Here is a 26,755-nt window from a genome sequence, read left to right as displayed (position 1 = left end):
AGCACTTTCTTCCCACTAGTCACTGAATTTTATTAATATCATTTAAAACTGTTAGAAGATATGAATTTGAAAATGAATTAGGTATGCCTTCTAGTTTTGAGATAGAAAGATGAATCATAATTTTGATATACTTTGATTGTTTACAAAATGGCTTTCAAATATTTTAAACATTTGAAGATTGCTCTTAACTAACAGATTTTCAGAGGGAACGTTGGTTGGCAATTAGAAGTCAGGCTAAAAAACAGACTCCCTGAGTTTGAATCCTGTCTCTGTGACCTACTAGCTGTGTGCTCTGGGGCAATATACTTCTCTCTACCTCCACTTCCTCACCTGTAAAGTGAGAATGCTGATGCTAGTATCTACATCATGGGTTGACTGAAGAATTGTGTTACTTAGCACATGTAAATTACTTAGCCTAGTGCTTGGCACATGGCTCCCAAATTAACCCTGAGACTATGTTCTTTTGGCACACTTTGAATCACGTTAGTCCTTTTGTTCTAAAAAAAATCACTACTTCTGATATACAGGTATGTTTAGTTGACCCTGAATCCAAGGGCTCTGCCATAGGTTGTGTGACTTTTGGCAGAGCATTTAATTTCTGAATTCCTTCATCTATGAAATGGTAATCATAATAATGACTTAATAGGATTATTATAGTAATGAAATCAGATAATGTGATAAAGCACTAGGCAGAATGCCTGAAACACAGTAAGTGCTGAACATATGGTAACTGTAGCATTTATTAGTCAATAGAGGCAGTGTTGTTTCAAGAAATGAGCAGCGATCTGTAAGTCTAGAGAGATAGCCTCTAATTTGGATTCATAATCACTTTTATGTGGGGCAAGTTGATTCAACACCTTGTCTTCTATGTTTAGGAATGCAGATAGAATGTCCTGTATTTAAATCCATCGTCACTTCCCGAATCTGTGCATACCTAGAGTGAGAGCAATATGAGTAAATAGAGGGTATGCTTGAGTTCCTGCAGTGAATGAATCTGGTAGAACAAGATGAGAGAGAAGTGAGTGGGAGACAAAAGTGGAGAAGAAACCACACGATTAATCAGGAGACAGAAGAAGTGAGGATCAAGCACTATCCACCAAAAGAAAGAATCACAGGGAGAGGACTTTTAAGAGGGAAGGGTGCATTTGTTTAATGGAAGGCATTAATACAAGAACAAGGAGTGGAGGTCTAATAAAAGTTACAAAGGGCCTTTGGTGATTTCTCCATAAAGGTCTAGGACACAATGAAAGACAAAAGTTGTCTTGTTACAGTATGAGGCACTCAAACCTGCATGAAAAACTTGGTAAGATCTCAGAAAGTCTCCAGGCAGGGGCTTTTAGATTCCTCAGATAACACCAGAGTTCATGATTTAGGAAGTCTAGAATGGGAAGGAGATTTTCTTTAAGACATGAAGGTGTCCATCAATCTCTATTTCGAGAAGCACTGTCCCATGTGAAATCTCCAAATAGGGAACTGGGTGTTCAGCTTTTTTGCTGCTTTCCCATGTGAACTCAGAATTATCACTTAGACTCTCTGAGCCTCTGTTTCTTCATTTATACAATAAAAAACATTAAACTGGATATTTTCTGATCAATTTTACTTCATGTTTTATATACAGGCTACATAGATGCCAGTAAAAATAAATAACATGGATTTAGTAAAATGCACGAACAACTCTGGGCCCTTAAACAAATCACTAAACTCTTTGGTACCTGAGATTTGGTCTCTAATTAAGGAGCCTGGACTAGCTTATCTCTAACAGCCACTGTGGTGCTAATGTTCCCCCCAAAAACATTTATTTCCTGGAGAGAAGTGGACACACACTTCAAAACCTTGTTTGGGAGAAGCTTTGTCATTGAAGGTAAATTATTGGGCAATATAAACTAACAAAACAAACATACCTCTGGAGGTTATGTGGTGGAAACTTTAATTATTAACTCCTAGGGTACGAGTTCAAGAGATATATTTGACGAAATTTAGATTCTAGGCACAAAGGAGGCTTATGTTAGCTTTAGTATTGTGTTATTATACTATGTTCTTCTTTTGGATAAAATTCCAGGAAAAACATCTGAAACTGTTGAAAATATTTTGTAGCAATATCCTTGAAATAGGCCAATAAAATCTGGGTATGATTTATTAGGAAATACAGTGATGTCAGCAGAGGACTTTGTGGGGTTGCCACATGACACTGCAGTGAAATAGCTCACCTCCAACTTAGAGTTTGTCTAGGGAGAGTGACACTTTAGGCAAGTCTTTTGCTTCTCTGAGCCCGTTTCCTCATCCATAAATAGTGGGGGAATATTATATACTCCATATAGCATTGTGAGGAATGAGATATATCAGCAAGGGGAAAAGGTAGGCAGACCAAAGGAAAGTGATAGCTCTACAAAAATATTATAATTGCTAGTATCATCATAATTGTCCTACAACTGTGGGCTGCTCATCTCTGGCTCATTCCATCAACTTCCTGACACCATCTTGTCACTTAGTTACTTCACCAAGTACTCATGAGCTAGATTTCCTTAGAGTTATTTCTTCTACCCACTCAATTCCCCACCTTTCCTGCTTTCCTTCATGCATATTACCCTATTCTGTTTTTCCTGCTATCACAGATTGGGAAATTTATGAAAGCAGGAGGCCTGTCTTATTCATGAATTTAGGCAGGAGGAGCCTCCCTCCTGCCTAAAATTTGAGAAATGAATGAAGGAATGAATGAATGATGCCCATTCTTAGAAACAGACTGGACTTGGCCTTTGCCACTGGACTCACCATTCTGCCCTATCTTGTGCCCTACCTAATTCATTCTGGTTCTCCAAACAAGCCATTTTCTTATTTTAAGTTCCTACAGTGCTCAACATAGGGACACTGGCCTTTTACATTTTCTCCCTATGTTATCCCCACCACTTTAGCCTTTCTGTGCCATTGACACTGGGTTCCCTTTGTCGTCCCTGGCCCACTAATTAACTCACCTTCAGTCTGGTACATTCTTCAGTCCTATAATACCAATACAGAGAAGAGGGAGAAGACTTGTCTCTTCTTCCCCAAACCTAGGCGTAGGTGGGCACCAAGGCTTAACCTTTGACCTTTGTTGTTCTCCTGTTTTGTTCCCCTAGTGTGAAATCTTATGGAGTCCCATACTTCAATACCGCTGTCTCTCTAATGCCTTTAATTTCCTTCTCTAACACTTACTTATATTTTCCAACTCTTCAATTTATTAAAAATACTATTCTTCCAGCTCCTGCAACTCAATATCTTGGTGTACTCTTTAACTCTACCTTCCCCGTTGATTTCTCAGATCCAATAAATTATGAGAATTATAAAATATTCCTTCTTAACAGTTCTTCCTTCTATTTCATCCTTTACTTATACTTTTAAGAGTTACTTCTCATGCCTACCCATTTGTTTATTCACTCACTCATCCAGTCTTTTATTCAACAAATATTTATTGAGGGCCTCTTAGTGAACAAGGCAGACAATGCCTCTGCCCTCACAGAAGTTACGCTCTAGGAAGGGAGGATAGACAATAAACAACTGATAAGTATATACTGAGGTGTTTATATAATCTCAGTTATTGATAAGTGATATAATGAAAGATTGTGCAGGGTCAGTGGATAGATGGTATTGAGATGGTTGCTATTTTAGTGGTCTTTTTGAGTTAGTGATATTTTAGCAGAAATCTCAATAAATAACTCTGGGGACTGTTGTGGGGTGTGGGGTGGGGGGAGGGGGGAGGGATAGCATTGGGAGATATACCTAATGCTAGATGATGAGTTAGTGGGTGCAGCGCACCAGCATGGCACATGTATACATATGTAACTAACCTGCACATTGCGCACATGTACCCTAAAACCTAAAGTATAAAAATAAAAAAAAAGAGAATTAAGAAATTGAAAAAATAAGAAATAAAATCAGGCTAAAATGCTGTGAGAAAAAAAAAAAGGTGACAATCTTGGATGAGCGTTATCTAGAAAAGCTAAGAAGCCCCAGGAAAGAAGGGACTTGGTATATCCTAGAAACAGTACAGAAATCTATGTGGCAGGAGCATATAACATAAAAAGCAAGTATAACATAATGGGATGAGTGTAGGGTAAAAAGATAAATGATATAACTTCTTGTCCTGATGTGCAACCTCAAAAACGTCACTTCTTTTCTCCAGACTGAAAGAGTTGCACTAGATGATCTTTAAGATATCACGAGGCTCTAAAATATCTTATCAACTCAACTACATTGTCAGTTATTTTAAGACAAGAAGCCAATTTATATTTGCTAATACATTCTTCACAGTTCACAAAGCAGTAGCATACACTGAATTGAATTGAGCTGAGTGCATTGGGTGTAAATGGAGTGATGAAAAGGGGTTGGAGAAGAGAGAGAGATGGCAGGACACAGCTCATGCAGAAACTTGTTGAGGATCACAATAAATCTTGGATTGTACTAGGTTAGATAACCAATGGAAAATGGCAGGATTTGGCTTTTTTTTAAAGGATCATACTACTATATAGAGAACAGAGTATGTGTACGAGGAGAGGAGAAATGGACAAGTAAGTGAGAAAAGTGGAAGGCTGATGGAAGCTTGCACTAGGGTATTGGGGAAGTATAAAGTGGTCATAACTTGAAAATAGATGTAATTTGCTGACAAGCATTGTGTAAGGAAGAGTCAAGACTGACCTTGAGCCACTGAATGAAGAGAGGAGGAGAAAGTTCCAGAGGAATACTAAAATGTCAGGTTTTTACTGACTACATGTAAGGCTAGACATCCAAATGAAAATATTAAGCATGCAATTAAGAATTATCAGCATATGCAGGCTATTTAATGTCATGGCATAAAGGTATAATTGTACATAGAGAAGGAAAGAGATTTGACAATGGAAATCTGGGACACTCCAAAATTTAAGGGCCAAGAAAATGAAAAGTACCCAGCAAAGGAGACTCAAAGGCATAGCCAGTAGGTTGGGAAAAAATTAGTGGAGTGTTCACTACTCAAGCCTGGAGTACTACACTGGTGTCTTGCCTGTTAGCTTCTTGACTTTCCAATTTTTTGATGTGTCGCTTTGGTTCCATCCATATACAAAATTAAACATACTTTATTCAATGTCAATTCTCAGTTCAAAAAAGCTCAATGGGAGCTCCTTAGTCCAGTACCAGAGCTTATTTATATTTTCCTTCTGAACCTCCTATTCCTCTCAGCATGAACCATTGCTCTAACCTTGGTCTGTTCACTAATCTATGTCTTGCACATTCACTTTTACTCATATTTATTCATGCTCTTTTTTTATTTTTATTTTATCCTTTTTATTTTATTTTTAGCATATCGAAATTTTATATGTATATCTTTTTAATGATATATCCTATCTCATCCAAAACACCTTCTCTAATCAATTAACAATGTAATTATTTTGCCCACTATAACACTGTAGCAGCATTTATTTTCTGAGTAATCTACAGGTTTTGAAAAAGTAATGCATTGTGTTTAAGGGCACTGACACTGGAGGTGGATTTTCTAGACTTAAAACTCATTTCTTATACATACTAACCATATGATCTTGGATAAATTACTTGTCTTCTCTACCTCATTTATTAATTTGTAAAAAGCATGTTATAATAATGTCTACCTCCTAGAGATGTTCTGATTTATTTTTTTTTAGTTTAAGAATGGAAGTTTAATAGGCAAAAGAGAAAATCTCCCTTGTGTAGAGGGAAGAGGTTTGGAATGGGTCTCCCAGTTCTCAGTGAGATGTGGTTGGTTTTATAGATAAGCTTGAGGAGGCAGTATCTGATTTACATAGGGCACAGAGGATTGGTTGGACCAGGTATTCCATTTACATAGTGTATGAAGAAGCTGGCTGCTCCACCCTGATCTTTTTTTATTTTATTTATTTATTTATTAATTTATATTATACTTTAAGTTCTGGAATACCCGTGCAGAACATGCAGATTTGTTACATAGGTATACACACGCCATGGTGGTTTGCTGCACCCATCAACCCGTCATCTACATTAGTTATTTCTCCTAATGCTATCCCTCTCCTTGTCTCCCATCCCCCAACAGGCCCCAGTGTGTGATATTCCCCTCCCTGTGCCCATATGCTCTCATTGTTCAACTCCCACTTATGAGTGAGAACATGCGGCGTTTGGTTTTCTGTTCCTGTGTTAGTTTGCTGAGAACGATGGTTTCCAGCTTCATCCATGTCCCTACAAAGGACATGAACTCATTCTTTTTTATGGCTGCGTGGTATTCCATGGTATACATGTGCCACATTTTCTTTATCCAGTCTAATATTGAAGAGCATTTGGGTTGATTCCATGTCTTTGCTATTGTGAATAGTGCTGCAATAAACATACATGTCCATGTGTATTTATAGTAGAATGATTTATAATCCTTTGGGTATATACCCAGTTCTGATTTTTAAACCAGTTAATAAATAAACTTAGAATGGTGTCTGATACCTAGTAAGCACTCAGTGAATGAAAACTAATGTTGGTTTTATAATATTTTAGCCCTCATCCTATACTGACTTGCCATGTTGAATTTTTCATGTAAGTTTAAGCTCACTATGTAAAGCAAGTATAACATAGTGAGAATAATGTATTTAGGTAATAAGATAGGGATGTGACTCCTTATCCTGATGTGCAACCTCAGGAAAGTTACTTTATCTCTCTTGATTGAAAGAGTTGAACTAGATAATATCTAAGATTTCATCAGGCTCTAAAATATGTTATCAGCTCAAGTAGCATGTCAGTTATTTGAGGGGAAAAACTGAGTCATATTTATATTTCCCATAGTTCACAAAGCAATATTATACACTGAATAAATTGAGTACATTGAATATAAATTCATGTATGGTTGGATGGATTGGTGTAAGCAGAAGAAAAGTGGGAAGAATCTTCTTTAGATGATACGCTCTGGGTCTTGCCTCTTAATGTACATCAACTTTATGTTTAAGGACTTCCATTGTAGTAAATAAAAGTATCCACAATAATGTAATCATTTCCTTTTTCTCCCATTCTCCCTCACCAAAAAAGAGATGCATATACATATTAACATAGACACAATTAAAAACATGGAAATTATTTAGAATTCAGTTGTAAGAGACTGGTATTTCTAATCATTTGCGGTATACACACACACACACAGACACAGACACACACACACACACGCCCACCCCTCAGAGATAGTATGTTACATATTTCTTTCTGTTTCTAGCTTACTTTTTACCTCCATTTGAAGCACATTTTTTTCATTTACTGTTGGTTTGTCTCACAACTCTAAAAGTTTCTCAAGAATAAATTTGATTTATTTTTTGTGCTGCTAAGTGCTTAAGCTAAGAGATACATAATACTAAATGTGTATTGAAATGAAATGTTAAAATCCCTTTCAGTGGGTGGAAGAAATGCAAGAGGAGATTTTGGTCAAAAGTGAATGAGGAGCAACATATTTTTTCCTGGAAAAAAATCCACTGGGTTGAAACAGTAACCCAGACACTGGCTGGGACTCCAGGTTGAGGGAGCTGTTAAGAGATAGGAATTTACCGGGGCTTCAATGAGTTCAATAAAAGACTCAGCTTAGAGAAATGACTAGTGTTCAAATCAAGGACTAGAGATTTGTAGCCTGAGCCCAGGTAGAGGGGATGAGTGGGAGAAGCTTCAATTTGCGGGGACACAAAATTGTCCAGTGAATCTCCGGGAACCCTATAGTTCAGGCTTAGGAAAGTAAGCCAAATATCTGCATGAGTTTCTGGAGGAGATGCAGCTCCTAATCTCCTGCCAGACTTGGTTCTCTTTGGAACAGGACCTTGGTGATACTGACTTGGGTTTGAAGGTCTGTAGTACCTGGGGCTGGGCCAAGTTGGAGCAGGCCAGTACATACACCTGGGAGGATCTAGATGTGAAGAACATGATTGCACAACCACTAAGACTATCAGGGTCAGAGAAACCTGTCCAATCTGAGATGTAATGTGACACACAGGCCACACATACTAGTGAGAAGAGCAATTGATTTCAAAAGCGTGAACATTTGGATAACAGCAAGGAGAAATTTAATTTAGGCCTAGAAATATCAAAATGTTGTCAGGTAGATGTTTTGAAAGAGTCGATAAAGATAAAGATTAATAGCAATTATAATAAAAGCTAATTTTCTGAGCCATTAATAGGCACCAAGCTCTATTTTGAGCTGTTTGTATTGCAGAACAACTTAAAGAAAAAAAATGATGGACGAAATTTTGCCTTAAGAAGTTAATTTGCAGGTTGAGAAGAAAATATTTACCCATCTCATCATAACACTAAATCAAATGGGTATGAAGAGAAAGAGTAAAGACAGCACAAGAAGGAAGAAAAGGATAAATATGAAATGAAATATCTTATTTCAGGCAAGAATTTTAAAAATGAAGAAAAGGGTTTATTGCCTTTGAATTCAATAATTTATTAAAGCAGGATTGACTATCTGAAAAAGTATGACTTTTGGGAAGAAATAGACCTGGATTCAAATTCTGACTCCATTTATTATGTGACCATAATTATGTTATTTAAAAATCTTTGTATTCTTGTCCATAAAATGAGAATAATAATACCTACATCATTAAGTTGTTTTGAAAATCAAGTGGAATAAAATAAAATACACAAACTATTTATTAGAGTGTCTCATTCTTGAGAATAAGAATATCACCTTTCTTTAATAACAATAATAGCTAACATGTTTTAAGCATTTATCATTTAATAGGAGCTCCACTAAATTCTTCCTCTATTATCTCAGCAAATATTCGGAACAACCACCCTATAAACCTAATCCTATTTTCTTCACTGTATAACTGGAGAAAATGAGCCTCAGAGACATTCATATGACTTGCACAAGGTCTCAGAGTCCTTGCTGGGAGCTAGGATTCAAACCTAGAGAGGCTGACTTCAGGGCCTGTGTTTCTACCCACACTTCTTGTGGTTTCTTTCTTCCTTCCTTCTCCCTCTCTGTTTTTTTTTTTTTTTTTTTTGAGATGGAGTCTCGCTCTGTCGCCCAGGCTGGAGTGCAGTGGCGCGATCTCGGCTCAATGCAACCTCCCCCTCCCGGGTTCACACCGTTCTCCTGTCTCAGCCTACCGAGTAGCTGGGACTACAGGCACCCGCCACCACGCCCGGCTAATTTTTGTATTTTTAGTAAAGACGGGGTTTCACCATGTTGGCAAACCTGGTCTAGAACTCCTGCCCTTAGGTGATCTACCCGCCTCGGCCTCCCAAAGTGATGGGATTACAGGCGTGAGCCACCGCGCCTGGCCTGGTTTCGTTCTTTATGTGCACTGTGATGTCTTCAGATTATAAGCTTCTTAAGGGCAGTGATTTTGCCTGGCTTTGTGACTGCTATTTCCACAGCTCTTGATACAGCACCAGGCACATGACTGGTTAAAAGACTAACCTGTGTGATTTTTTAAATTGCATTTGTTAAAGAAAAACAGGAAGGAGATAGTCCATTAGTTGGCTAAGTTATGTGAGTTTGAGTCTCTACCTGCCACTGTTTCCATCTGCCACCTTGAGACCTATTGTTATCTTTAGCATATATTTGCAATCCTCTCCCTCACTTCACAGGTGAATTTCGTCATAAAGAAAATTGAACCAGAATCCACTGAAAATAATTTTCTTTTAAAAAGGGGAAAGAGACTATTACAGCTAACATTTTGCAAACCTGGGAGATGAAGCCATGTTTCAAGAGAACAAAGAGAGGGCCTGTCTTTTATAGAGAAAGTTCCTGCCCGGTTTCCCACTTTGGTTTGCTTATGCGGATAAAGAATGCAAACTTGCTTAGTTCTAATTGGTTGATGCTTCTCGAGTTCTGATTGGCCAATGCAGGTCACTGTCCATTGGTTGATTCAGGTGGCATAAATAGGAACAGACAGCTATACCAATCCCAAAGTTAAGTGAGCATGGGGATTCTCCAGGAACACAGACTACATGTGTGACCTCTAGTCAGCAAACGGTCATTTCACTCTATTTTGAATTTAGACCCAGTTAGCCACTCAGGATCCAACTTTACAGACCGGCCCTTTCAGGGTTCACATATGTGATAGTAAACCTTAATTTCTTTGTCTGAAGACATTTGTCCTACCTAAGTATCATGGGTTTCATTAAATTCTCTCAACTCTGAGCATATTTTATCCTAATATCCTAGTATTCCACATTTGTGAGTATACTGATACACATGGGTTGCCTGCCAATTTATCTTGTCTCTCCTACTGAACCGGTTGTTGAATTCAATATGACAAAATCAAAGCCTACTCTTGTCCAGAGTGTTACAATGAATAAATAAAGGAGTATTTATCATGGTTTCCACTCTCCAAGAGCTTAGAGTCTGGATGAAAACAAAAGGTTTCCAAAAGTAATACAAACAACAATGCAAACTTGAAAATATTAGTATAAGTATATGGAAAATATTGATATGCTATGTAAATTTCTTCAGGACAATGTCTTTTATACTGGCACCCACCCCCTGTGCCTTAGACAGAAGTTATGCAAGCAATGCCCAATTCTTTCCTGGCAAATAAAGAAATGTACTCATTTATTCAGCAATTCATTCATCCAGCATCTATTTGCTCAGAACTTACCATGAAAATGTTAGGCAATATTTGCATTCAAGGAGTTGCTGCCCAGAAGAAGAAAGAGTCACATATAAATGTATAATTTCTATGAAAGGGGATAGGAGCGTCTATAAGTATACAAACAGCTGTGATGTTAGAGAACAAGAAGTGACTACTGAAATTTTCCTAAGATTCAAGCCTGGTAGCATAGGATATATGGAGATACGAATAGGGTTGTTGTTGTCTGAAGTGACACAGAGCATCTTTTGGAGACTCTTATTCCACTTATGGTCAGCACCACACATTAGTGTTCATTGTCTAGGTTGCTTTTGAGAAGAGAAATGATATATTGGGTTTCCTTTGCGTTTCCGTTTTACAGATCTTAGCACAGAGCATACAGCACTGGGCATATAATGATTGCTTCTGATCATTGCAACATGATCTGGTGGAAGGTGCATGGGCTTTGGTGTACGGTAAATCTAGTTTGGACCCCCCAACTCTGTGACTTTTTAGTAAAGACTGGGATAAATTGACCTCTCTGAGCCTTTTTCCCCAGATGAGAATAAGAAACACTGTAACAAGTGCTTGTTAAATAATTATCACATTTAATCCTCTCCATGACCCTAAGAAGTAGGCACTTTCACTATCCCAGTTTTACAGATGAGAAAACTGAGGCTCAGAGAGCTAAACTGACTCACCCCATATCACACAGCTAATCACTGGGGGCTGGGATGAACATCCAGGCAAACCTACTCAGTTATACTTGATAACTGACTTTCCAGGCCTGTAGTATTAAAAATAATTTTGTAAAAGATCTAGTTCAATGTCAGAAACATGGAAGGTCCTCTCTGCTTTTGTTTTTTAATTAATTGGTGATAGAGGGTCAAATACAGACTGGTCAAGCTGTGGACAGAACAATAGACACAATGTCTAGATTAGATTTCTCTAGTTCTCTCTTTCTGAGCTCACTGACATCCAGCCCTCAGCTCAAACACAAGGGCAGTCCTGGAACACACAATTCAAGGGCACTGGTGTTTAAGGGGTAACAAAACCAACATGAAATGGAGGCATTTTTACTCCTTAAAGCCAGACTTCTACCCTAGAAATAGTTGGCTGCCTGATTCCTTCCCCTCATTTCACATCACACATCAATCTGCCATTGATTGGATCTAGATGAAGTACCCTTTCTATGAAGCAGGATCAATTTAGCCAATTTGTCCAATTTAGATGCTGCTGAGATCAGTTCCTTGAAGCCCAGGATTGGCAAAGAGCAAACTTCTTTATGTGATTTTGTATTTAATTCAACTGCTCCTTGTTCAACTAGTAAAATTCTTCCCCTAGTTGCCAGACACTGATGTGAGCAAAAAGTGAACTCTGAAGTTGGGCAATTGATGTTAAATGGTGCTACCAGGCAAAAAGATGAGCTCCTGGGAAAAAGAAGGATTTTTCCTCCTTCAATAGAAATGGATTTCAAATGTAATTTACTGTTTCTACCTGGTGAAAGGGCATCTCACCTCATGAATCCATGGGATGCTGAGAGAAGCACCATTTCTTTCCAGAAGGCTGTGTTTCCAAATTAACTTGTTCAGATGCTAAGCAGAAAAGCAGCCGTGCTGCTAGGAAGAACAATTACTTTCCCTGGGTTGCCTGCAGGCTGGTTCATTCAGCTCACTTTATGTTCCAAACCTTGGCTGGGTCTGGAATGGTGGTTCAATATTGTGGGGGCTTTGAGTTTTTATTTCAGCCAAACTAGTGACACAAAAAAATGAGAGCCTGATGAGAATCTTGTAAGATGCCAGGTTTGTGCAACCTGTCTTTGGAGTCATGCAGGTTGACTTCCAAGAGGAGAGCTAAGAAATACAGGGTAGTTATTGATTGGCTTCTCTCTTCTTAGGTATGCAGATGTGTGGTTACACATGCTCCTGCACACACACACACACATACACCAGCTTGTTGGCTTGACATCTATGTACTCTCACAGTTGTAACTGAAGGTGCCTTTAAATAAAGGGCCATTTCACTATGGCTACAGCTTCCCCCAGCCAACCTTGCAAAGTGGTCCCTGCAGGGGATTTGGACCTGAGCACTCTTTCCATGATATTGTCTGGTGAGGCAGCAGTCTGCCCCAGTGGGTACTGAGCTCAAGGTAGAGATTGACAGGGGTGGGGGTGGTGGAGAGGCCCCCACAGGCTTGCTCCATACTGTCACTGTCACTCCTGATGTACCAAAAAGTGCTGCCTCTTTACCGAGTGCTGCTTATGCCAATTCACTCTCAGGGGACATAGGACAAAGGCGCATGCTGGATCTTCACATTTTAGAATGAGGATCATCAATCTTACTCCATGTATAGAACGGAGCCAATGTTGGGGAAAAGCAATAAACCCTACCAGCTGCTCTGGGGCATTAGGAGGGAAAAGGGAAGGGGGGCTGGGGGATTGTAGGCTTCTTTTATATTCCCCAAACCTGTGGGAACAGATTCTATAGTGGATTACTACACAAAGAGAGTGTGAGAGGGGAAAACAAACTGGTGTGGAATGGAGTTCGATGATCAGTTTTCTAAGAAAGACACAATTTCTTCTGAAAAATCAAAATCAAACTCAAGCTATTTGTGCTTAATAAGTACATAAAGTTCTTCACAAACAAATAGGTCATCTTTGTGTACATGACCCTTGTAACCACGCCAGTGTGAGCAAGACCTCAGGTATTCAGGCCCAGGTAAGATCATTTTGTGAAAGGAGAACTTAATTGTGCCCAGTACTAACTACTGTGCAATTTTTAAGATTCTATTTTTATTTTTTTAGAATTTGGCAAAACGGAATGCTAGGTGTTTCCAGTACCATCATTTATTATTGTCCTTGACAGTCTCCTCCATTTCCAATGTGTTTTTCTAAAAACATGAGTTCCAAGATATTAACAAAGTATCTGTGGTGAAATAAGTGGCAGAAATACCACGTGAGATGAAGCTGAACAGGTTTTTTTCCACATGATCTTTTCATACCTTTAATATGTTGATGTATATGAAAATCTACAAGAGAGGGAGATGGTAGGTGGTAATTTTTAAAAATGTATTTGATCATGGGTTTTTTGAGCATTTTGCAGAACTAGTGCTAGGCAGAACACACTTTGGGATACGCTAGTGAGAAGGCTGATGCCTTCAAATTACTTTAAAAGGACACTTTTTCAATCGCACCTTTCAATGCTTAACTATTTGGAAGTTATAATTTCCCTCTTCTAGTCTGGGATTCAGGATTAAGCAGTGAAGATTTTCCTCTAGACTTGGGTATCTCCAAGAGAAACTCTAAGATTTGGAATTTATGCAATCACAAGAGTGGAAAGCCTGCCCCACTTTGGAAGGATATGGTATCCATTACACGTTTTGCGTCTGAGATCCAGTGGAGTGGGACAAATAATAATTTACTGAGCACTCAAGCATGCCAGACATTATGCTCAACATTTCACACAGGTTGTCTAAATCAGTCTTCAAAATAGCTCAATAAGGTTTATTTCTACCATTCCACAGCTGAGGAAACTGAAGTTAAGCAAATTACTCCACAGGGTGACTGTATAGTGAGTGGTGAAGCTGGCACTCAAACAAATCCAGTAAGTCCAGAACAAAATGAGGCAATCTGACTTTTAGCCACTACACTATGTTGGTATGTCTAGATAGCCTGCCTCATCCAGGGTCACAGTTTAGTTGTGTTCCAGAACTGTATTTTCCCAAAAGCATGGAAATCATCTGTGAAGTCTAGCTTAGAAGGAGTCTAACTGCCTTAGGAAGTATGGGCTGGGATTCAATAAGGGATTGGGGTGTTGCACTGTTTAGTGGCTACTCAGCAAGGGATTTTATTAGCAAATGTAGAGAGCCTGCGTTTGCTGTAGTCTTGAGGGCTCTTCTTTGAGGAATCCATCCCATACCTTGTAAATGGTGATTTCAAGTCCCACTCCTGCTTATCCTTTGCTTTACTTGGGGGAAAATTACATTAGAGAACAATGTTCAGGTTATTAGATTTAAAGACATAAAGTCATTCTAAAATGTGAATACAGGGTATTAGAGAACAGGGTAATTCCTATAAACTTTTCACATTGACTTTTGGAATAACTGGACACCTTTCTAGGAAAGGAGGAGTGGGAATGGAATAGCACTTGGTAGTTTTGCTCATAAGAATTTTATTTAAATCTATACAACTCCCTGTGGTTCTAGGAATTATTCCATTCTACTTTGCTGTAGAACCTCTGGAATTTTTGATGTTAGGACAGATTCTGGGAAGGATCAATGATTGAATTTTCATTTAATTCTATCTGACTTTTTTTCTCACAGAGTTAGGGTTAGCAAGGAAAGCGCAATGCTCGTTATCAGTTACTTTTGACAAACTCTTGGCCTGTGATTATACGTCAAACACAATGAGCTAAATACCCATTGTATTTAGCTGGCCTCATCCCAAAGAAACCTCAGCTGGCCTCATCCCAAAGAAACACTTCTGGATTAGCCAATCTGTTTTGAAATATAGAATAGGTAGTCTCAGAGTCATCCATTAAACCGTCAGTTGACCAACAATGTTTCCTAAGCTAAATTGACTCTGCAAACCAACCTGAACAAGGCATTCTGAGCATGCAGTAACTAAAAGTCAGGAGTCCCTGTCTTCAAAGAGTTGGAGAGATGATGCATGTGCACACACGTGTTCCTAGGATACAACTGGAGGGGACCATGAACATAGGGACAAATGGGACAATGCAAAGGCGAGTGTGAACTTGAGTATTGAAGGGGAAATTAAACGGATGGCAAATGGTGTTTGTTGCAGAAAACAGGTGACTTGTTAAATAAAGGTGCAGGGAGGGTGGAGGTTGGGGGGCTGTTGAGACAGATACCTTCTCAGATGGCTTGATCCAAGTAAAACCAGTAATTCTGCAAGTAGTCTATGGATTCAGGCAGCTCTGAGGTGATTTTAAGGGTACTGGGCCCCAAATCCATTAGTGACAAGACTGGAAGCTTTCTGAAGGCAGGAGAAATATCCAACTTACCATTGTAGCCTCAGCATCCAATACACAGAACGTCTAGTATATATGGCAGGCACTCAGTGAATTTTTTATTGAGAACTAAATTAATCTGTGTCATCACTAACATTAGCCCAGGAACTGTCTCTGTAGACATGCACCACTGGAGTGGAAGAAAAAGTCGTGTGACTGTGGGGAAGAGGTAAAGGGGAAGAAGAGGTGTGGGGAGAGAAGTTTGTCTATAATGCAATTCCATCAGTCTAATTTTAGCCTTTATGTATATTTTTAAAAAATCAATGTAAGAAGCTTTACTTCCCTATCTTCGTGCAAGGAGACAAATAAATCCATCCTCTCCTTTCTCTATCAGGAGAGTTTAAAAGTTCTGTCGAGAGTTCCACATGATAGTCAAAGAAGATCTATGTTTTGTGATAGATTATTGACAAAAAATTATTTTTTCTCTTAACAGATAAAACTGTGCCTTCTACCACCTTTCACTCATGTCTCCTTATTTTATTTACTGTAATTGATGTAAAAAATCAGCTTTAGGATATCTAGACTATCAATCCATTTTTTTTTTTTTTTGAGTCTCGCTCTTTTTCCCAGGCTGGGAGTGCAGTGGCACGATCTCGGCTCACTGCAACCTCCGCCTCCTGGGTTTAAGTGATTCTCCTGCCTCAGCCTCCCAAGTAGCTGGGATTACAGGCGCCTGCCACCACGCCCAGCTAATTTTTTGTATTTTTAGTAGAGACGGAGTTTCACCATGTTGGCCGGGCTGGTCTCAAACTCCTGACCTCATGATCAGCCTGCCTCGGCCTCCCAAAGTGCTGGGATTTCAGGCGTGAGCCACCACACCCAGCCATCAATCCATTTTTATGTTTTTACACAGCAGAAGATGAAATTGAATCTCCAATATATTTTCATGGTGCTTCAAGCTCTATCTAAGTACTTAGGAGGGATATTAACTTAGGAAGATAAGGTTAAAAACAAAAACAAAAACATTCACAGCCTAAGGATTCCTTAGGAATCCTTAGAAATGGAAGCAAATGTGTTCCAAGTCTCTACAGTGCTGAGTGGTCAGCACAGAAGCTATCTTCGTGGTATATTTCAGTGAACTGACATTGTTGTGAGAAACAGACCCATGGGCAATGTGATGTGGTGCTAAAAGAACAGGTTTGGGAATGAAACCTGACATAAATCTTCGAGGATTTGGGAAAATTAAATAAAGTCTCTGAGCCTCAGTTATCCCATCTGCAAGAAAATAACAAAACTCATCTCATCAGACATTGGGAATATCAGAGATAATCCATGCAATGCTTGTGACGTATAATAAACATTCAAAAAATGGTAGTTGTTATTTTTATGATTGGCATCCTTACCACCAGAATGAAAACACTTTTTTATTGTTTCTTAATATCCTCTTTTGGAACATAATAGAGTGAAAATTAAAAAAATCATAATCAAGCAAATATTTCTTTGTGAGAGAGTAATGAATCAAGAAACTTTCAGAGTATAACAGAATTGTATGAAATAACTATTTCTAAATTTCCATACCATTGAACATATATGGTCATGTTTCTGCAAATCATTTATAGAAGAGGACTTGAACAAAATACTTTTAAAATTTTTCACTTTTTATTGGAGTGTAATATTTCTCAGAGACCTCAGAAATAACACCACACATCTACAACCATCTGATCTTCTATAAACCTGCCAAAAACAAGCATTGGGTAAAGGATCTTCTATTCAGTAAATGGTGCTGAAAAAACTGGCTAGCCATATGCAGAAAACTAAAACTGGACCTGTTCCTTACACGTTATACAAAAATTAACTCAAGATGGATTAAAGACTTAAATGTAAAACCCAAAACCATAAAAACCCGATTAGAAAACCTAGGCAATACCATTCAGGACATAGGCATGGGCAAAGACGTCATTACTAAAACACAAAAGGCAATTGCAACGAAAGCCAAAATGGACAAATGGAATCTAATTAAAGAGCTTCCGCACAGCAAAATAAACTATCATGAAAGTGAACAGGTAACCTACAGAATGGGAGAAAAATTTTGCAATCTACCCATCTGACAAAGATCTAATATCCAGAATTTACAAGGAACTTGAACATATTTAAAAGAAAAAACAAACAACTCGATCAAAAAGTGGACAAAGGATATGAACAGACACTTCTCAAATGAAGACATTTATGTGGCCAGCAAACATGAAAAAACGCTCAACATTACTGATCATCAGAGAAATGCAAATCAAAACCGCAATGAGATACCATCTCATGCCAGTCAGAATGGTGATTATTAAAAATTCAGGAAATAATAGATGTGGGCGAGGCTGTGAAGAAACAAGAACGCTTTTACACTGTTGGTAGGAATGTAAATTAGCTCAACCACTGTGGAAGACAGTGTGGCGATTCCTCAAGGATCTAGAACCAGAAGTACCATTTGACCCAGTAATCCCTTACTGGGTATATACCCAAAGGAATATAAATCATTCTATTATAAAGGCACATGCATGTATATGTTTATTGCAGCATTATTTACAATAGCAAAGACATGGAACCAACCCAAATGCCCATCAATGATAGACTGGATAAAGAAAATGTGGTCTATATACACCATGGAATACTATGTAGCCATGAAAAGGAATGAAATCATGTCCTTTGCAGGGACATGGATTGAGCTGGAAGCCATCATCCTCATCAAACTAACACAGAAACAGAGAACCAAATATCACATATTCTCACTCATAAGTGGGAGTTGAACAATGAGAACACATGGACACAGAGAGAGGAACAACACGCACCAGGGCCTGTTGGGGAGTCGGGGATGAGGGGAAGGAACTTAGTGGACAGGTCAATAGGTGCAGCAAACCACCATGGCACACATTTTCCTATGTAACAAACCTGCATGTTCTACACATGTATCCGATTTTTTTAGAAGAAAAAAATTCACTTTTTATTGGAGTGTAATATTTATTCATGTAATTGCACGTTAAAACACATAGCTTCGTGAATTTTTACAATCAGAACCCACTCATGCAATCTGCACCCACATTGAGAACGAAGTCCATTATAGCACTCCTGAAGCCCTGCCCCCACCTTTATGCCCCTTTTCAGTCACTACCACCCCCAAACACAACCACCATCTTGACTTATAACACCATAGATTAGCTTGGTCTGTTTTCGCCTTTAAATAAATAAGAATCATACATTAGGTATGCTTCTGTGGCTGGGTGGAACAATTTACATTTTTAAAGGTCAAGAGAAACTGTGTGGCCTGGTCACTAGAACACTCAAACTGATTCAAAAAGGATAATCTTTCAGATGTGACCTGCCCAGAAGGCAGAAGGGACTAGTCTGTGAATAAATACAGAATATAAATTATAATTATAACACTACTTAAAATTATTGCTATTGATAATTATTCATGATTAATATAAAATAATACTAACAAATGTTCATAGTAAAATTTTCATAATTAATTAGAAAATATTTTACACTAATAAAAAATTAAATGTAAGATGTAGAAGAATACAAGGCACAACTTGTTTCAAAGGAGGCATATATACACACATGTACATATGTATACATACACACATATGTGTATATATGTATATATACACACATATCTATATATACACATACTGGTATATGTATATGTACTATTTTGTACTATATGTATATGTATATATACACATACTTGTATGCATTTACATATGCAATATGTATATATACACATATACAAGTATGTGTATATATACATATGTATGTATATATATGTATACAGACACACACATACATATAAAATGGTAACCCACCAGCAAGTACTCTTAATAAATTCTTTAGAAATAACCTGAATTAGCCATGAGCATCCCAATGTGCTCTCTGGGAGACAGAGAGGCTTCCAAACAGGGAACAGCAGCTCCAATGTGTCCCCACCGTTATTTTGCTATGAAACTCATTATGTTCTCATAGAATCAGCTCACCATTGTTTTTTCTGCAGTCTTTGTTATTAGTTGCCTTATAGCTTATATAGAAGACACATTGGAGGGCCCAAATTGACAAATTTGTAAATATTTACCTTTCACCATTGAATAACCACAAAAATGTGACATTCCCAACAGCTTGAGGTCTCATGCCAATTGGAGGTGCATACCACCTACCACCAAACCCACCTGTTCAAATGTGATTCCCCACTCAGAACTGTGATTTGGCTGTGGCACTGGGGAAAAGATAAATTACTGGCAAGAAAATAATTTAGGAGGTAATTGTCCAAGCATTATCTTCAAGGGCCTAAACTAAGAAAGGGGCCATGAGTATAGAAAAGAAAGACTGGTATATTGAGGTACATTTCCAGCTAAATTTCTAGTTCCACACAAATTTCTGCAGTGGGCTTTATACTGATATACTGTGGTAACACAGTGAAAGGAGGAGTGGGGGAGGTTTCTAGCTTTGGGCACCAGTTCGCTGATAATACACAGGATTAAGTATTTTTTCAAGTAGTAATGGTACGAGGAGGGTGAGTTTTATTCCAGACACATGAAATTTAAAGTAGAGCCAAAGCCAGTAGACAGTTGCAAATGCATAATCCATAAATTCAACCCACTTTTTAAATAAAAAGTTATTTTTAGCCAGCAAAGATTACGTCAAAAATTATTTTTTCTCTTTGTTTTTTTTCTGAGCATAATGTTTCTGTCTTATGGAAAAAATGGAATTTCCTCCTTTTTTCCCTCATGAAACTAATTTTTCCCTAGTATAGAAAATTGGCAAAATATAAATGAGTTGAAAGAAAGAATCCACCTTTTTATATCCAAAACAGTTGCTATTATTATTTTGGTCTATTTCCTTTCATTCAACATTCTATCATAAGTATTTTCCATGTTACTGATATTTCTTCTTTTGATTTGCTTTTCTCAGAGTACAAGTTAGGCTGAAACTTTTTTCATATGTTTTGCATTTCTGAAAAAAAATTTTTGATGGAATGTAAAACTAGGATGGAACCTCTTATCCAGTGTGGATGAGCTGCCTTCTGTAAACCTCATGATGCTGATGGGTACCTGAACTGCTTCCAAGGTGTTGGGTTTTTTTGTTTGCTTGTTTTTAAGTTTTGATTTTTATTAAAGTATAATATTCCAACAAAAAGGCAGACATATCACAATTACATAGATTGATGAATTTTCACAAACACAATCCAGCTGAATAACGTCTTTTAAATTAAGAGAGCATTTACCAGCATACCAGAAACTCACTCTCCAACTCCATGCCCCATCCAATCACCCGCTTTCTACAAGAGTAGCCACCAGCTTGATATTTGTCAACAATAATTAGTTATGCTGTTTTTTACTTTTTACATAAATGGAACCATATAGCTTTAACTCATGGGTCTGGCTTCTTTCCTCCACATTCTTTTTTTTTTTTTTTTTTTTTCTGAGATTTGTCCACACTCTTGTATGTCTGTGTAGACTGTTCCATCTTACTACAGTCTAGTACTGCACGGTATGAAAATACCATAATTTACTTATTCATTCTGCTGTTGATGGAGATTTTGAAAGTTATAGTTTTGGACTACTGTGAATAGTGATGCTATGAAATATTCTGGTACTTGTTTTCTGGTGAGTATATGTATGAATTTCTGTTACGCACACAGTTAGTAGAGGAACTGATGAGTGAGAGGATATGCAGATATTTAGATATTATAGATACTCCCAAACAGTTTGTGAGATGGTTGCACCAATTTACCATCCTGCCATTAGTGTATTAGAGTTTCAGTTGTTCCACATCATTTTAGATACTGGTCTGTCTTTTTTATTTTGGTCATCCTAGTGGGTATATGCTAGTTTTAACTTGGATATCCCTGATTATAAATGAATTTGAGCACCTTTTAATAAATTTGTTAGCCATGGAAGATCCTCTTTATAAAGTATTTGTTCACGTTTTCAGTTTCTTTTTCTATTGGGAATGCCCATTTTAAAAATTGATTTGCGGAGGTTCTTTATAAGTTTAGAATATAAGTTATTTGTTGAATATATTTATTAAAATACCTTCTCCCACTCTGTAGGTTGCCTTTTAACTGTTGTATTTATGTCTTTTGAAGAACACACCATTTTAATTACAATATAGTTTGATTTAACAATGTGTATCTTTTAGAGATGTGCCTTGTGTGTCATGTCTTAAAAAATATTTGCTACTCCCAAGTGAGAAAGATGTTCTGCTGTATTTTTTTCTCCAAACGCTTTGTAGTTTTTTCCTTCATAATTAAATCTGCAGTATATCTGGAATTTAATTTGGTACACAATGGAAAGTAAGAGTTAGGACACATTCGTTTTTCTGTAATGCTATTTAATAGACACAGAACCATTTATTGAAAAGAGAATTCTTTCCCTACCTAGCTGATGTGTGACAATACCTTTTTTTGCTCTTTTTGGACTTTTTTGCACTCCCATATGAGTTTTAGAACTAGTTAATTTTATCAGAAAAAGTAAAAACTGCTGGAGGTTATATTGAGAAAGCATTTAAGTACATAGGTTAGTTTGTGAGGGATTTGATGGATTTACAATATTGAGCCAATTCATGAACATGGTATGACTTTCTATTTGTTTAGATCCCCTTTAATTTATTTAAATATTTTATAGCTTTTAAGATAAAAGTCTTACACATTTTTCATACTTCTCACATGTGTCTGTTTTTTCATGCAATCATAAATAATATTTTAAAATTTTATTTTCTACTTTGTGTTGCTTATTAGCCACAAAATACGATTACTATATTGCATTATAAGAAAATAAAATTATTGTCATATATTGACATTGGACTCAGCAACCTTGCTATATTTATTGTCAGTTCTTAAAGTTTGTAGATTCTTTTGGATAGTCTACTATTCTAGGTACAGAATCATGTAGTCTGTAAACAATGACAGTTTTATTCATTTTTTTATATATTTGTGATTTTTATTTATTTATTTTGTTTATTTGTTTTGTTGCATTTGCTAGGATGGCCAGTACAGTAATGAGTGGAAATAGTGAAAATGCATTCCTGATCTCAGGAAAGTCTGCAATATTTGCCATTGAGTATGATGTTTTCCACAGATTTTTAGGTACTTGTTTACCTTAGCTCTCTACTGCTGCATAACAAATTACCATAAATTCAGCAACTCAAAACAATACAAAGTCATTATCTCACTTTTCTATGCCATACATCTGGGCAGGGTTCAACTGGATACTCTGCTCAGGGTCTCACAAGGCTAAAATTAAGGTGTCAACCTGTGGCTAGGTACTTATCTGGAGCTCTTGATTCTCTTCCAAGGTCATTCATTAACAGAATTCAGTTCCTTTCAGTTGTACGATTGAGGTCTCTGTTGTTGTTTTCCTGGCTATTGGCTGGGATTTTCTCTAAACTTTCAGCAGCCACCTCAATTCCTGGCCATTTGGCTTTTTCCATTTTTGAAGCCAGCAATGGTGAATCTCCCCTGCATCAAATTTCTTGGACTTCAGAGAGGTCCCATTCCCTTTAATGACTCATCTGGTTAAGTCAGGCCTACCTGGGTAATCTGCCTTTCAATTAAGACAACATCAAGTGATTAGTAACTTAATCCTGGGACTGAGTGTGAGATTTTGCCCACACTCAACAACAGAGAGTTGTACAGAGCTTACATACAATTGTGTGGGAATCTTGAAGATCATAGAATTCTGCTTAACATAATATTCTTTATTAACTAATATATCTATAACTAGGTTACCCAAGAGTTGTTACCATGGTTGAGTGTTAAATCTGATCAGATATTTTTTCTGCATCTATCAAAATGTTCATTTATTTTTCTTTTTTTGTGTGATTTACATTGATTTTTTTTCAAAGCTCATTTGGTTCTTAAAGATAACTAGATCCAGTTTGCTATATTGATTTGAACCATATGAAATTGCTGACATTTTACCATACTTGAACCATAAGTGGCAGTTTATATATTTGAACTTAATTTTAAAATAATTTTATACCTATTTGTATAAAATATATTGATCTGTAATTTTTCTTTCTTGAAATGTTATTGTTGAGTTTTATAATTGAAGCTATTCAGGCCTCCTAAGATGCTGGAAAGTATTCTTTCTTTTTATATATATATATACTCTGAAAGAGTTTGTGCAGAATTGATATTACCTCATTCTTAAATGTGTGAATTAATTCTTTGGTGAAGCCATCTGAGTGTCTTCCAGTGTTAATCACTTTGAAAGATACACTCCTGGTTGGGTGTGGTGGCTCACGCCTGTAATGCCAGCACTTTGGGAGGCCGAGGCAGGCAGATCACGAGGTCAGGAGTTCGAGACCAGCCTGCTTAACATGGTGAAACCCCCGTCTCTACTAAAAATACAAAAATTAGTCAGTCGTGGTGGCATGCGCCTCTAATCCCAGCTACTCAGGGTGCTGAGGCAGGAGAATCGCTTGAACCTGGGAGGTGAAGGTTGCAGTGAGCCAAGCACTCCAGCCTGGGTGACAGAGTGAGACTCCATCTCAAAAAAACAGGTACACTCCCTTCCGATGTTTTAATTGATGCTGAGGAAATCTTCATATACAGGTTAAGGCTATAATCTATGAGAATTTTCTTGAGTAAAATGGTGATGATGAAAAATATATGTATATGAGTCAGTCCAAAAGAGAAGAGCTCAGATATAGTCAGGGATTTTCCAACAATATTCTGACCATTCCAGTATTTTTTATATTAGAAATAGAGGCTCTGATCCATAAGTGAATTTTCTCAGAAGAAACAAAAACTACAGGTCACTTTGACTCAATCCTATATCCTGATTTCTTCTATTCATAGCAGGAATCTCTTGGGCTACCCTTTAGTAGATGCATGTACTGGAATAAGTGATTCTGCTTCACTCTGCCTCAGTTTCCTCATCTGAAAAAGGAATAATAACATTGTCTATGTCACAGAATTATAAGGATTCATTTAGATTATGGATTAACCTAAATTAGCATAGTGGCTAGCCTATGGTGTGCAGTCAATAAAAGCTAATTTTAAAAATGCTTTACCTAATCACTTTGTTTCAGAAGCACTTCAGTTTTCTAGAATATGTATTCTTAACACAAGTATCAAATTTGTGCGGATGTTTCTGAAGTTTTGTAGCATTGTTGACACTTTCTTACACGTAGCTATTTCTGCTTTTGCCTATTTAACTGTGAGATTCCTGAAGGAGGGGATGTTACTTTATATTTGTATCTCTAGTGCCTAACATAGACCAGGTACTCGATACTCTCTACTAAATTTTCAAATTAAAAAATAAATCAATCCCCAAATATCAGCAGTGACAGAGATTTATTAACTTATGGCATAATCTTAAATTTTAGGAGCATATATATACCTGAAATATTTGGTTTAACAATTCATCCTGCAAAATATACTTATATAAATTTCCTAGATTTGAGCTAACTGGAAAATTTTAATATGGGTGCAAAAATAAGCTATTGTATAGGGAAGGATGTTATAAAAAAATGAGCAATATTTCATTGATACATCTGTGAGATATAACATACCCAGATTTACTAATTTAAACCTTAAAGATGTTTCTTCAATCAAGGAACATAGAGTGAATAAAAAAATAAAATCTTAATTTTGTGACTAGGTGTATTAGTCCTTTTTCACACTGCTATAAAGAAATACCCAAGACTGGGTAATTTATAAAGGGAATAGGTTTGACTTACAATTCCACTTGGCTGGGGAGGCATCAGGAAACTTACAATCATGGCAGAAAGCAAAGGCGAGCAAGCTTGGACCTTCTCACATGGTGGCAGGAGGGAGAAGTGCGAGAAGGGGAAATGCCAGATGTTTATAAAACCATCAGATCTCATGAGAACTCACTCACTATCATGAGAGCAACATGGGGGAAACCGCCCCCATAATCCAATCACCTCCAACCAAGTGTCTCACTTAACACCTGGGGATTGCAATTCAAGATAAGATTTGGGTGGGGACACAAACCATATCACTAGGTTAGTTCTTGGACATTTACAGAAGGCAAAGGGACATACTTATATTTCTTTATACTAAAAAAAAATCATTGTTTATCAGAAGTTCAAATCTAACTGGGTGTCCTGCATTTTTACTTGCTAAACTGGTAACCCTAAATATATTACTTTTAGTGGTGGAAACTCTTGGGGCAACCTTTATTATACAATGTTCTGTGGAAGCACAGTTTAAGAATCACCACATTTTATGGTCCCAAATTTAGAATAAAAATTCTTGTTACACTACTTACAGAGAACTAATTCTGAGCAGGGAAATTTTTTTGAAAATCAACGAGAGGAGGATGCAATTTAATCCCAGTCTTTGAAAATGGTTTTGCTTCCGTTGGACCCCAAAATAGACTTCTGAAGACAAGTAAATATTTAGGTATCAAGTAGTTGGGTATGTGGGCCTCCTGACCCTCTACAAAGACAACTTGATTTTCAGGATCAACAAGAATAAAGGATTATGCACTGACTAGTCCAATTCTACAGATTTGCAGTCTTAATATAAATTTGTATCAAGACATGTTATAATATACAAATTCCTTCATGAGTTATAATGGGCAAATAATTTTCTGGATGCATATACATCTCAGGGAGCTTGTTCTAGAGTTTCTCTAGTCTTAATTTTAACAGGTTCCAGATTGAGCATGATTTTTTAATAACACTTAATTGACCAGAGTAGGTAATAGTTTCACTTTCCACATGGATTAAGTAAATTATTCCACAATTAAGTGTTTAAATGTGTTACATTATAGAGACAATTAAAGAAATATTGGCGTAATACGAAACTAATGCCAATTTATTTATTGGTTTTATTCTAAGATATTATATTTTACTCAAACGAGCACTATGATTTACATCTGCTAGCAAATCCATTAGTTAGGATGAACTTGGCTTAGCATCTGCTCACTCCATGGTCCAGAGACTCAGGGAACAATAAATAGCACTAAAGGAAGAAATTGAACTAGACCATCATGATGTAAGTCTAACCATCAAAAAAGATCAGTATAGTATGGGCCAAGCTAGACCATAATAAATCAAGATTATAAATTAGGCATTTTAAAAATGTAATTAGAACTATGGGGGTGGCTTGAACGAAAGCAAAACATACTTTGGTCTGAGATTGGTAACACCAAAGTCAAATTTAAGGGCTTGACTCTTGATAGAATCATAGAGTGTGAAATATAATAGTGATCTTTATTA

The 26,755-nt window shown here is 37.2% G+C and overlaps 1 long non-coding RNA gene across 2 annotated transcripts; it reads right to left on the bottom strand.

Moving 5' to 3' along the window:
- Window positions 1-765: 765 nt before the first annotated feature.
- On the bottom strand, window positions 766-23,219 carry LOC129049209 (uncharacterized). Of its 2 annotated transcripts, XR_008512102.1 has the most exons (4): window positions 23,091-23,219; window positions 18,801-18,910; window positions 15,422-15,546; window positions 766-934 (listed from the first exon to the last, which is right to left on the bottom strand). It is a non-coding gene; the product is annotated as an uncharacterized LOC129049209 (long non-coding RNA). The 2 variants fall into 2 exon arrangements; XR_008512103.1 differs by lacking the exon at window positions 15,422-15,546 and having other exon boundaries at window positions 772-934.
- Window positions 23,220-26,755: the final 3,536 nt, after the last annotated feature.

This window comes from Pongo abelii, chromosome 10 (genome assembly GCF_028885655.2).
Source record: "Pongo abelii isolate AG06213 chromosome 10, NHGRI_mPonAbe1-v2.0_pri, whole genome shotgun sequence".
Classification (NCBI taxonomy): Eukaryota; Metazoa; Chordata; class Mammalia; order Primates; family Hominidae; genus Pongo; species Pongo abelii.
Note: the sequence above shows the minus strand (reverse complement) of the source record. Positions and strands in the feature narration are given on the sequence as shown.